The sequence below is a fragment of the Fukomys damarensis genome, unplaced genomic scaffold (genome assembly GCF_012274545.1).
Source record: "Fukomys damarensis isolate Sample0158 unplaced genomic scaffold, DMR_v1.0_HiC HiC_scaffold_39, whole genome shotgun sequence".
NCBI classification, from domain to species: Eukaryota; Metazoa; Chordata; class Mammalia; order Rodentia; family Bathyergidae; genus Fukomys; species Fukomys damarensis.
In genome coordinates this window covers 128,041,793-128,052,437 of record NW_022900951.1, presented here as the reverse complement: position 1 = coordinate 128,052,437, position 10,645 = coordinate 128,041,793, and the positions used below count along the sequence as shown (strand labels likewise).

At 41.8% G+C, this 10,645-nt stretch overlaps 1 protein-coding gene across 1 annotated transcript in view; it reads right to left on the bottom strand.

Annotated features, from left to right (window-relative positions):
- Nucleotides 1-10,645, bottom strand: part of Dkc1 (dyskerin pseudouridine synthase 1) — a 30,928-nt gene that overhangs the window by 10,603 nt on the left and 9,680 nt on the right. The gene's annotated exons all lie outside the window — the stretch shown is intronic.

Here is a 10,645-nt window from a genome sequence, read left to right as displayed (position 1 = left end):
TCAGGCCGCGCCGCTAAGCCCCGCCCACCCGCACACCGCCCCTTGCGTGCAGCGCCGTGGGGCGGGAAGAGGAGGGACCGTTTGGGGGGGTGGAACCTGAGGCGCGCGCGGGTCGTCGGATCAATTCCCATTGGCTGGCTCAGCCACTGCGGTGGCGCAACTGCGCATGCGCCCCAAGACATGCATCCTCTGGCGGTCGCGGCTGGAAGTGCGACCCTCGGGTTCCACCACCTGGAGCGCGTGGGAGTGGCACCGGCGCGGCTTTCAGGAGAATTCCTAGTTTCATTCTGGCCCTCGTGGCTGGACACTGGTTAGAGCTCTGTGAATGGCAGCTAATTGCTTTCACGCGCCGATCCCGTCAGGCTAGTGTCAGATCGGTGCCGATTAAAGAAGTAAGACGTTGAGGCACAGAGGGGTTGAAACTCCTTTTCTGCTTGGAATTTGACGCGGCTTCAGGCAGCGCTGGCCAATAGGAATAGAGTGCGAGTCAAGAAAGAACAGTAAAAAGAAAAGGGTGAAATTGATTTTTAAAATGAATTGCATTTACCCCCTATGTATCCAAAATAATGGCATTTCAACGTGTAAGCGATACGTAACATGATGTGACAGTTTACGATTCGTTTCACACTAAGTCTTTCCTGTGTGTGTTTTACACTTAACCCCCACTTGAGCCCCTTAGCTGGGCTCCATGTCAAGGGTTCAGTGGTCAAAGGTCGATAGCGGCTGCAGTGAGGGACTTTGTGCAAGGCAAAAACTGAAAAATATCACGTAATGTTCATCAGAGTCCCTAATATCAACCAATCCGTTGGTGCTCTACCACTTCTGCATTGTTCTAGACTTCAGTGGTGCATATGTGGCTGCGTGCATTTGAGATACCCATTTGTGTTTCTCCTACAGGCTCCATCTTTCTCACACACCTATCCTGAAACCTGTTAGCAAAGCCAGTAAGCTCAGCTTTCAGAAGAAATCCAGACCACTACTCAGTGCTGTTGCTGTTATTACTTCCCTAGACTTTTTCTCTCAGTGCTGTTGCTGTTATTACTTCCCTAGACTTTTTCCAGTGACCTCCACTAGGTCTTCTTCCTTCTATTTCCAGTTACAACTTCTTCTCAACACAGAAGCTTGAAAGGGGCACAAAACTCAATGAGGTCACTTCCCCTTTCTGCTCAAAATCTTCTAGGCTTCCCATTGGTAGGAAATGGAAGATGGGTCCTCAAGCTATGTTCAGAACCTAACCTCCAGATCCTGGGAATGTGACTTTCTCTGAAAGAGGTCTGTGCAAAATGTAACGAGGGTAAGGATCTTGAGATGAACTCATCGTGGATTACCCAGGCAGGGTCCAAACCTCATGACAACTGTCCTTACAAGAGTGGAATGTTTTCAGATTTCTAGCTCCCAGAACTGTGGAAAAAAAATCAATTTGTGTGGGTTTTAGTCCGCTTGGTTTGTGAATAATTTGTTCTAACAGTCATAGGAAACTAATGCCTCATCTCAGTAAGAGTAAATGCTAAAGTTCTTACAATGATTCTCCTGAGTTCATGGCCTTCACTCATGCTCTTATGCACACCATCCTGCCAAGATGTCTTAAGCTGCTCCTTAGTATTGCAGGGCCTTTGCCCACCTCCAGGCTTCTGTATGGGTCCGCCCCTCAGCTTTGAATCGACTTGAATGTCTGTGTCTCCACTAGAATGCTAGCGTTATGAAGGCAGAATATTTTTGTCTATTTTGTTCCCTGCTATATAGTCAACTCCTAGAGGGCACAAGCCGGAACCAAATTGGATTCTTCCCAAGGATTTGTTTTGTTTTTATTTTTTGAGACAAGGTCTCACTATGTAGTTCAGGCTGGCCTTGAATTTACTATGTAGCCCAGGCTGACCTTAAACTCACAGTAGTCCCCCTCCTTCAGCCTCCTGAGTGCTGGGATTATAGGCGTGCGCCACCACACCAAAAAGATTTTAAAGTGAGGGAAAAAGATGTGTTAAAATTACATTTGCTACATTGTGTTTACGGAAGTACAATGTTTTAAAAATCATGGTAGGAGGCCACTTATCACTGTTTTGGATAGTTAAAATGGCAAACAATCAAATTCCCTGAATTTTTGACTCAGACTGGGGACAGAATTTCTATAACTGCCCGAGAAATCACTTAACACTTATAGCACAAGAAAAAAATCCAAGCTTTTGTGTTTTAATCTACTACCATTTCAAATTATAAAATTCCATGAATTCACAGCCCTGTCAGCTCTCTGAGTAAAAGGTAGGACAGTGATCAGAAAAGCACAAAACGCTGAGATTTGAAATGGGAATAAACAGAATAATTGGGAGAATTGTGATTTAGCAGAATCCCCAACTCCTATTGAACCTCCATTGTTTGAGTACAAACAAAAAAACACCACCTTGTTCTTTGTCCGATTGTATGTTACCCCTTTTCCTGAAGTAAAGAGCAGAGGAGGGGGACAAAGTTCATTTTCCTCAGGTACAACTCTCCCACCCCAAAGTTTCCAGACCTCTAACTAGAGTTAACCTCTACAATCCCTCCTGGAAACAATTTGCAAAGACAAATGCAACAGAAGAAAGTTTTCATATGAAAAGAATAGTAGGAGTTTGCAAATAGGTATGGGTAAACAGGACATAATTAAACTTTGAAGATTCCTGACTGGAAAGGGTTGAGAAGGCACTGTTAAATCGGGCTGAATTATTAGTGTAGACACTGGAGTGGAGAGAATGTGAACAGCATAGTCATTTATTTTTACATCCTACACATAATAGTCTGTGCTATACTTTTATACAACTGGCAATACAGTGGGCTTATTTGTACCAACACCAGCACAAACACACGAGTAATGTGTTGCTCGATGACATCACTAGGCAATGGGAAATTTTTGGCTGCCCTATAATCTTTTGGGACCACCATTCTATATATGTTATGTGGTGCGTGGCTGTATTTTGTTTCCAGATAAAGAAGCTTTAACCAACAATGAAATGGATTGGAAGGGTGGAATGGGCTCAGGAACTCAATAAACAGCTTCTTTAAAGAATGAATTTGAGAAGAAACAAAAGAATGAATTTAACACATACAGTTGTTTTTCCTATCTGTTGATTCCAAATATGAGGATTCAATCAAACAAGGATCAAAAATATTTTTCATCCTGAGAGGATGAGGCAGGAGAATCACAAGTTCAAGGCCAGCATGGGCAACATAGTGAATTACTGAGAACTTGTGTTAAAATAAAAATCTAAAAGAGGCTAGGGATGGAGCTCGGTGCTAAGGTGGTTTAATCTTAGTACCACACACGTACACTAAAAAACAAAAGTCTTTAAAAAATGTGTCTTTACTGAAAATGCACAAATTTTTTTTCTTGTCATTATTCCTAAGATACTATACCACAGCTCTTTACATGGTATTAGACATTGTAAGTCAGCTAGAGATCATGCAAAGCGTATCAGAGGGCATGTATAGGTTATATGAAAATGCTACACATTTTGTATAAGGGACTCGAGCACCCAAGAAGGTCCTGGAACCATCGCTGTCCAGCTCTGGAGGGATAACTGTGCAGATATGATCAATCCAAATTTATACACATGCTATGTGAGTGAGTGAGGAGAAATGTGGACATCGCATGAGTGAGCATTAAGGACAGGCCTGAAAGTTGCTTATATCACATCTCTCACTGCCATAGCACAGTACACACAAAGCTACACTGTTCTATAAGACTTTAGGGAAGGACTGGAGACATTAAAAACAGAAAAACAATGCAAAGAAAGGGACTTACAGCAGAGTCTAAATATGACCCTTCTTGCTCTCCAAGAAAAGAGTCGGTAATAGCATAAATTCTCCACATTGTGGCCCTCATACAAGCTCTTAAGTTCCCAACCCATTGTCCTGCTCTCAGATCCCATATGCAGGACTGGTTTTAAATGTTTCACTAGTCATATGTGGTAGCTATAGTTAGTAGTACCAGGCACAGTGGTGCACACCCGTCATCCCAGAGCTCTGGAAGGCTGAGGCAAAGAATTGCAAGTTTGAGTTCAGTCTATGCAACTTAGCAACTTAGTGAGACTCTGCCTCAAAATAAACAACAACAACAACAACAACAAAAAACTATAAAAGGGCTGGGGGTGTAGCTTAATGGGAAAGCCCTGGGCTCAGTTCCCAGAACCACACAAAAAAAAAGTTGGCTAGATAACAACTATCCCTTTCCTTGTCTTCTTTGTTAGTAAAGCCTCAGTTTTATTTAGAACAGCACTATGTCCATGTTTGAGGTATGAATCACATTGGTATAAGCCAGTGAGATTGTTTGTTTGTTTGTTTGTTTTTTGAGGCAGAATCTCTCTATGTATTCTAGGCTGGCCTTGGACTCACTATGTAGCCCAGCCTGGCCTCAAGCTCACTGTGATCCTCCTGCCTCAGCCTCCCGAGTGCTGGGATTAGAGCCATGTGTCACCGTGCCAGCTAAGCCAGTGAGGTCTTTTGTCACATCCTTTACTGAGCTGTCTTAGAGTTGGTGGCCCATGAGTTGTGATAAGTCTGCTGGAGAGGAAAGGGGTGTGCAATGACAGGAGGAGCCAAAAAATGCCAAGCAGCTCTGTTTGAGGCAAGCAGAGTAACTCTCAGGTCTCTAAGTAAAAATGTACGTTTCTTGGGTACTAGTATTGGAAGCAACCAGGTGCAGAATCATGAGGCTGTGAAGCAGACATTCTGAAGCTATGTCATTCAGAACATGTGGGATGTGCCATTCCCCACCACAGCTCTCTTTTCCAGACCTCTTATATTCTGACCATGACAAAAACTGTCCACTTAATGGACTCTGATTCTGAGTATGAGCCCTTGCTATGGTTTAGATCTAAAATGGCCCCCGTGTGTTCAAAGGATTTGATGGCGTTATCAGGAGATACTAGAAATTTGACAGGCACAGCCTAGATAAGGAAGTGGTCAGAGGGCGTTACGTTGAGGACTGTATCTTGTCCTCTCACACTTTCGTTTACACTCTGCTTTCTGGCTGCAAGATAAGCAGCTTTCTTTCATCATTTTCTTGCCAAGGGCCTAAAAGCAATAGAGCCAGCAGACCATGGACGAAAACTTCTGAAACCATGAGCCAAAATACAGTTTTCTTCCCCAAAGTTGATTTATGTCAGGTATTTTGGCACAGCAATGAAAACTGACTACCACACAGGTCCTATAGGACAACACTCTGTCTGGGTCACTTTCTCATTGCTGGGACAAAGTTCCCAGCACCCACATTTTGAAAAGAAGAGAGGTTTATTTGGCCTACAGTTTTTAAGGGCATGGGAGAAGGATCTGGTGGAGGAACGCCATTCACATCATGGCAACCAGGAAGCAGAGAGTGAAGGGGGACTCAGGACCCAGGAAAGAAAATAAATCTTTCCATCTCACTCTTCAGTGACCCACCTCAAATCAGGTCCCACCTCCTAACAGCACATTCAGCCCGCCCTGAACTGAATCCACTCAGGAGCACAGCACCCCATGAAAGCCCTGCCCCTGAGCCCTTGGGAGTTTGGGGGACATTCGAGCTCTAAACCCTAACAACTCTATCTTCGCAAGGTGCTGTGTCCCGACTAGTAACGTAGCAGAACCTTCGATATTGCTCGGATCAATAGCTGCATGGAAAACTCTGGGAAGAGTGCAGATTGCGATAGTAAATAGATCACATCTGGAACTGTAGCAGCAATTGGAATAACATCTCGTTTAAGCTTACAGCGACCCATAGTCATTTAGTGTCCACAATTTAGGTTTCTTCTGCTGCATTAACAAACCATTCCAAAACTCGGTAACATTAAGCCACCATTTCATTGCTCTGACAGTTTCTTCGGGTTAGGAATTTCGACAGAGAACATCGGGAATGGCTTCTTCTGCTCCGTGACGTCCAAGGCCTCGGCAAAGATGGCTTGATGGCCCAGGTGACTGATTGGATGGCTGGAAGCTATGACCTTCTGGACGCTCTTTCACTAACCTGCCTCCCAGGTACCTGTGCCCCTGACCCTTCCCAACCTGTTCTGACTTTCCTTTCTGCAAGGGTTCATTTCTAGTGTCTGACAGTTGACCACTTTCAGCCCCACTCCTCCCACTTCCACCTGCTCCAAACTTGGGCCAAAAAGCCTGGGGTTTCCTCCCTGGTGCTGGCAGGATGGCCCTGCCACACAATGCCCTACTCATACGTGGGAACCCACCAGTCCCACTCTAACCTCAGTTCAACTGCAGCAGGCTATGGATCTCGGGACACTCAGCATTCTGGGGGACCAGCCCTGCTCTTCCCAGAAGCCTCACTGTGTGGGTGATAATCCTGTTCCTACCCACTGTGTACTGATGTGCATATGTGTTCTGCTTATGCAGTCTGGTCACACCAATGGGAGGCGCAGTTCCATGGGTCCTGAAGCACCTTCTGGACTGGGTCTTTCCACATGGTCTGGACTTCCTTATGGTATGGCAGGCTCAGGGTCTGACTCTGTGTTGGGTGGGTCAGGACTCAAGAACCAAGTGTTAAGAGTGACTAAGGCATACAGCTGCATCGCCTTTAGTGACACGGCCTTGGAAGTCTTGCAGCATCCGGTCTGCTGTGTTCTGCTATGTAAGAAGTTACAGTTCTGCCTGGATTCAAGGGCGAGGGGTCGTTGACCCACTTCTCAATGGGAAAAGTATAAACAAATGTGAGGCCTTTTGTTCAAAATTGCAACATTTATCAAGACCTGCTGTGCAGGCCAAAACTGCGAATGAAATAAGGTTTTGATAGGAATTTCCTTCTCTACATTTTTCATGTCTTTGATGACAGAGCTAATTTCTGAAACTGGCCCCTAAGCATGTGGTGTTTCTTTTGATTTACATTGGTGCAAAGAAGCTGTAGAGGTTGCTACTTGGACTCTTTTGCCATGATGCCCTCATTCCATAGGTCAGGAAACCAATGTGGGTATTGTGCAGAATTTTTTAGATAGGTAGTGGTATCTTGTTGTGGTGTTAATATGAATTCCCATAATACCTAATCATGTTAAACATCTCCCCAGGTGTTTACTCGTCATCTGGATATCATTTGCAGTGAAGTGTCTCTCCATATCTTTTGCCTATTTTCTAATTGTATTATTAGGGTTTTGTTTTTTGATTATTTATTTGCTTGTTTCTGCTGTTGAGTTTTGGGAGTTTCTAAAAAAGCGAATGGACTTTTATTGGCAACTGCTGGAGTAATATATTCTTCTAGGTAATACATTCTTGTTCTGGCTTGTATTTAGATGTTCCCCCAAAGCCTCATGCGGTCATAGGTGAGGCTTTTTCAGAGGTGGCTGGACCTAAGTGGGTGATTGATTCATGGTGTAATGCTAGGATGAAGGCTGCTAGGATTAAGGGTGTGTGGTTATTAAATCAATCCAATGATTGGTTTGGCACCCACACCAAGCCAGGTAGCTTGGATAGAATATAGAAGGGGGAGAAAGAAGCTCCCATTGTCAATTGTTTGCTTTTGTTGCCTTCTGCCTGCCACACCAAGAACTGTTTCTCCTCTGCGAAGCGTCTCTGCCTTGGAGCCAACTGTGGCCTGAAACCTATACACATGGTGAACTAAATAAACCTTTCCTCCTTTAACTTCGAGTGTTGGGTATTTCATCTCAGCAACAAGAAAAGCAAAGAATATAACTCTCAAAATTTTATCTAAGAATTTCTAATAGGACCCCATAATTTACCTATAAAGTGAGTACTTTAATAACATTTACTTAGAACTTCCTGAAAGAGATAAAATTATTATGGCTGTTTACAGTGAAAAAAATTTTTTTAAACTACAGAACCGTTGACCAGATTCACTGGCTTAGTTTTGTTCACTGAAATAAAAACAAATGAGAGTCCTCTAATAGATCATCCTTCAGAATCTGTTACTGTACAGATTTTAAGGGTTTTGAGTCAGTACCAATGAAATAAGAGAGATCTGCTCCTGTGAAATGGTCATTAAAAATATCCGGAAGAGCTCTCTCATTCAGATTGTAAAAAGAAACCTCACCCATTTCAGAGTATATGAAATGTCAATAGTACTAGTTATTATTTCTGGCAAAAGACAATTTACTTAGGACCTAGTGCAACATAATTAGTCTGATTAGTCTGTTCAATTCCCCATAATCCATCCTGTCCTAAAATTGGTTGGTTCTGATTCCTTGTCCTTCTTGGAAGAGACCCTGCAGGTACCCATAGTCAATTCAAGTTTATCTTTCACTTCTACCGCAAAGCAGTGCTTATCAGAATTGCTGACCAGAGATAAAATCTACATGGTCTGTGAGGTAGTTTTGGCATATTTCCACATCATACAGCTTTTCTATCTTCTGAGATAGTAAGTTTACAATGTACTGTTTCAGAATCTAGAACTACATGCATTTGAAATTGCTTGGTAATTTTATTTGGGCCAGAATTTTGTGGAGGAAGCTGGTAACCACAATCATTGAATTTGAATGAAAAAGTTTCAGGATATTTAGAGTTTTGGTATCTGTGGTAGATACTCTGAACATTCGCCAGGAATTCTATGTCTCATTTTATACATTTGCTCTCCAAATCTTTGACAGATATTTTGATGAGGAGACATGATCTGAAAATTTTTGTTATTCCTTCATTTCGTTTTGCTAAAATATCCAACTCTTTATCTTGAAATTACCTACATATAGTTCATTTTAGAGAAATAATATAAGTTGTTCCAATTTAGACTTTATTTCTTCTCTCCCATGTTCCACCTTTTTCTTCAGTTGCACTGATTTTCCAGCATGCATAGGAATGATTTGCTCAGTTTGGTTCACTCTCTCCTTGCATAGCTCAGTGTGACACTCTAATTGTTTCCTATCAGAGAGGAATGTAAAATGCATCAATATGTAATCGAAAAGCTGCTTTGTCAAACCCTCAATGTCAGTCGAGCATGAACTCCCAGCAGGCTCAGTGTAAGAGTGCACTTCAGGGAACTGCCCGGGGACAGATGGCTCTGCTGCATGGGAACCACGGAGGCTGGAGGGGCACTGGGTAGAGGTCTGGGACTTCTTTTTATATTCTAGATGAGTGTTGTGTTGGCTATATAGATGCAGCTTGTTCTATAATACTCAACCATATATTTTGTTGAGCAAAAGTTTTAATTGCTACTTTATCAATTTTTCTTTTGTAGATCATACTTTTGGTGCCACGTCTAAGAATTCATCACTAGGTTCTAGGTCCCACAGATGTCCTCCTGTTGTCTTCTGAGATTTTGATAGCTTTATGTTTTATATTTAAATGTAGGATTCATTTTGAGTTCATTTTTCTATGAAGTGTGAAGTTTAGATTGAAGTTTTTGTTTGTTTGAGTTTTGCTTTGTCTTGCTTTGGTCTATATCAATGTCCAATTACTCTAGTGCTGTTTGTTGAAAGAACTACCCATCCTCCACTGAATTGCTTTTGTGCCTTTGTCAAAAAAGTGGCTGGGCAAATTTATGTGTGTCTATTTCTGGGTTCTAAATTCCATTCCACTTATCTACATGTCTGTTTCTCTGCCAATACCACACAATTTTGATTACACAGCTTTATCAAAAGCTTTGAGATTATATAAATAGATGGTCTTGTATCCTATAATCTTGCAAACACTTATTAGTTGTGGGGGTTATTTTTATAAATTCTTTGAGACATCTGATGGCGACAATTGCATAATCTGCAAATTGAGATTCTTTCTAATATATGTGACTTTTATTTCTTTCTCTTATTATATTGCTCTGGTCAAAATTTCTTGTACTATGTCAAATTAGGAGTGAGGAAAGTGGATATCTTTCCTTGTTCCCAGTCTTCATAAGATAGTGTCCAGTTTATTGCCATTAAATATGATGTTAACCATAGGTCTTCTGTAGAGTATGTTCTACAGAAGTTGCTCAAGCTTCCTCCCTATTTAGTGAGGTTAGTGGTTTAGTGAGAGTTTTTGTCATGAATAGTTACTGGATTCTGTCAAATGCTTGTGCTGCATGAAATGTTATAATCATATTATCTCTTGTCCATTAATATAACAAATCATGTTGATTGGTTTTCAAATATTGAATGAGCTTTACACCTCTGGAATAAACCCTACCTGGTAACTACGACGATTTCTAAATGCATTTTTGGATTCTATTTACTAGTGTTTTTCCAAAAGTTTTATGTCTGAGTTCAGGTGGCATCTTGGTCTGTAGTTTTTCATTATTTTAAAAACTTTTTCTGCTTTTGGCATCAGAATAATACTGGCATTACTGAATGAGTTGAGAAGTGTTTGATTTGGACTTGTGATGATATTTTCATGTGATTTTAAATATAACAATGATGGATATGATGTCTTTGGGAGCCCGGCCATGGCCCTCTAGGAGTTTGACATTTAAAAGGAAACTTCTTCACCTCTACACCCAAGGCATTGATACAATCTGTAACATTCTAGGACTCTGTTTGTTAAACTTGTTGCTGCAATGGGAGAAACTCAAAGAGACAGCCAAAGATCTGATGTTCTTTGCAAAGAGTTAGAAAATCCGGTCTTTTCATAAAAGATACAAATAGTTGCTTGGTGCTTCCTGTTGATGTGAACCTATGAAAGGAGCTGTTTCTGTGAAATAAATCAGACTTCTCTTGGTCTCCACTCAGGCTTGAGTGTTCTTTCCTTTCTCAATCCTCACTCCCCAACTCAGGCA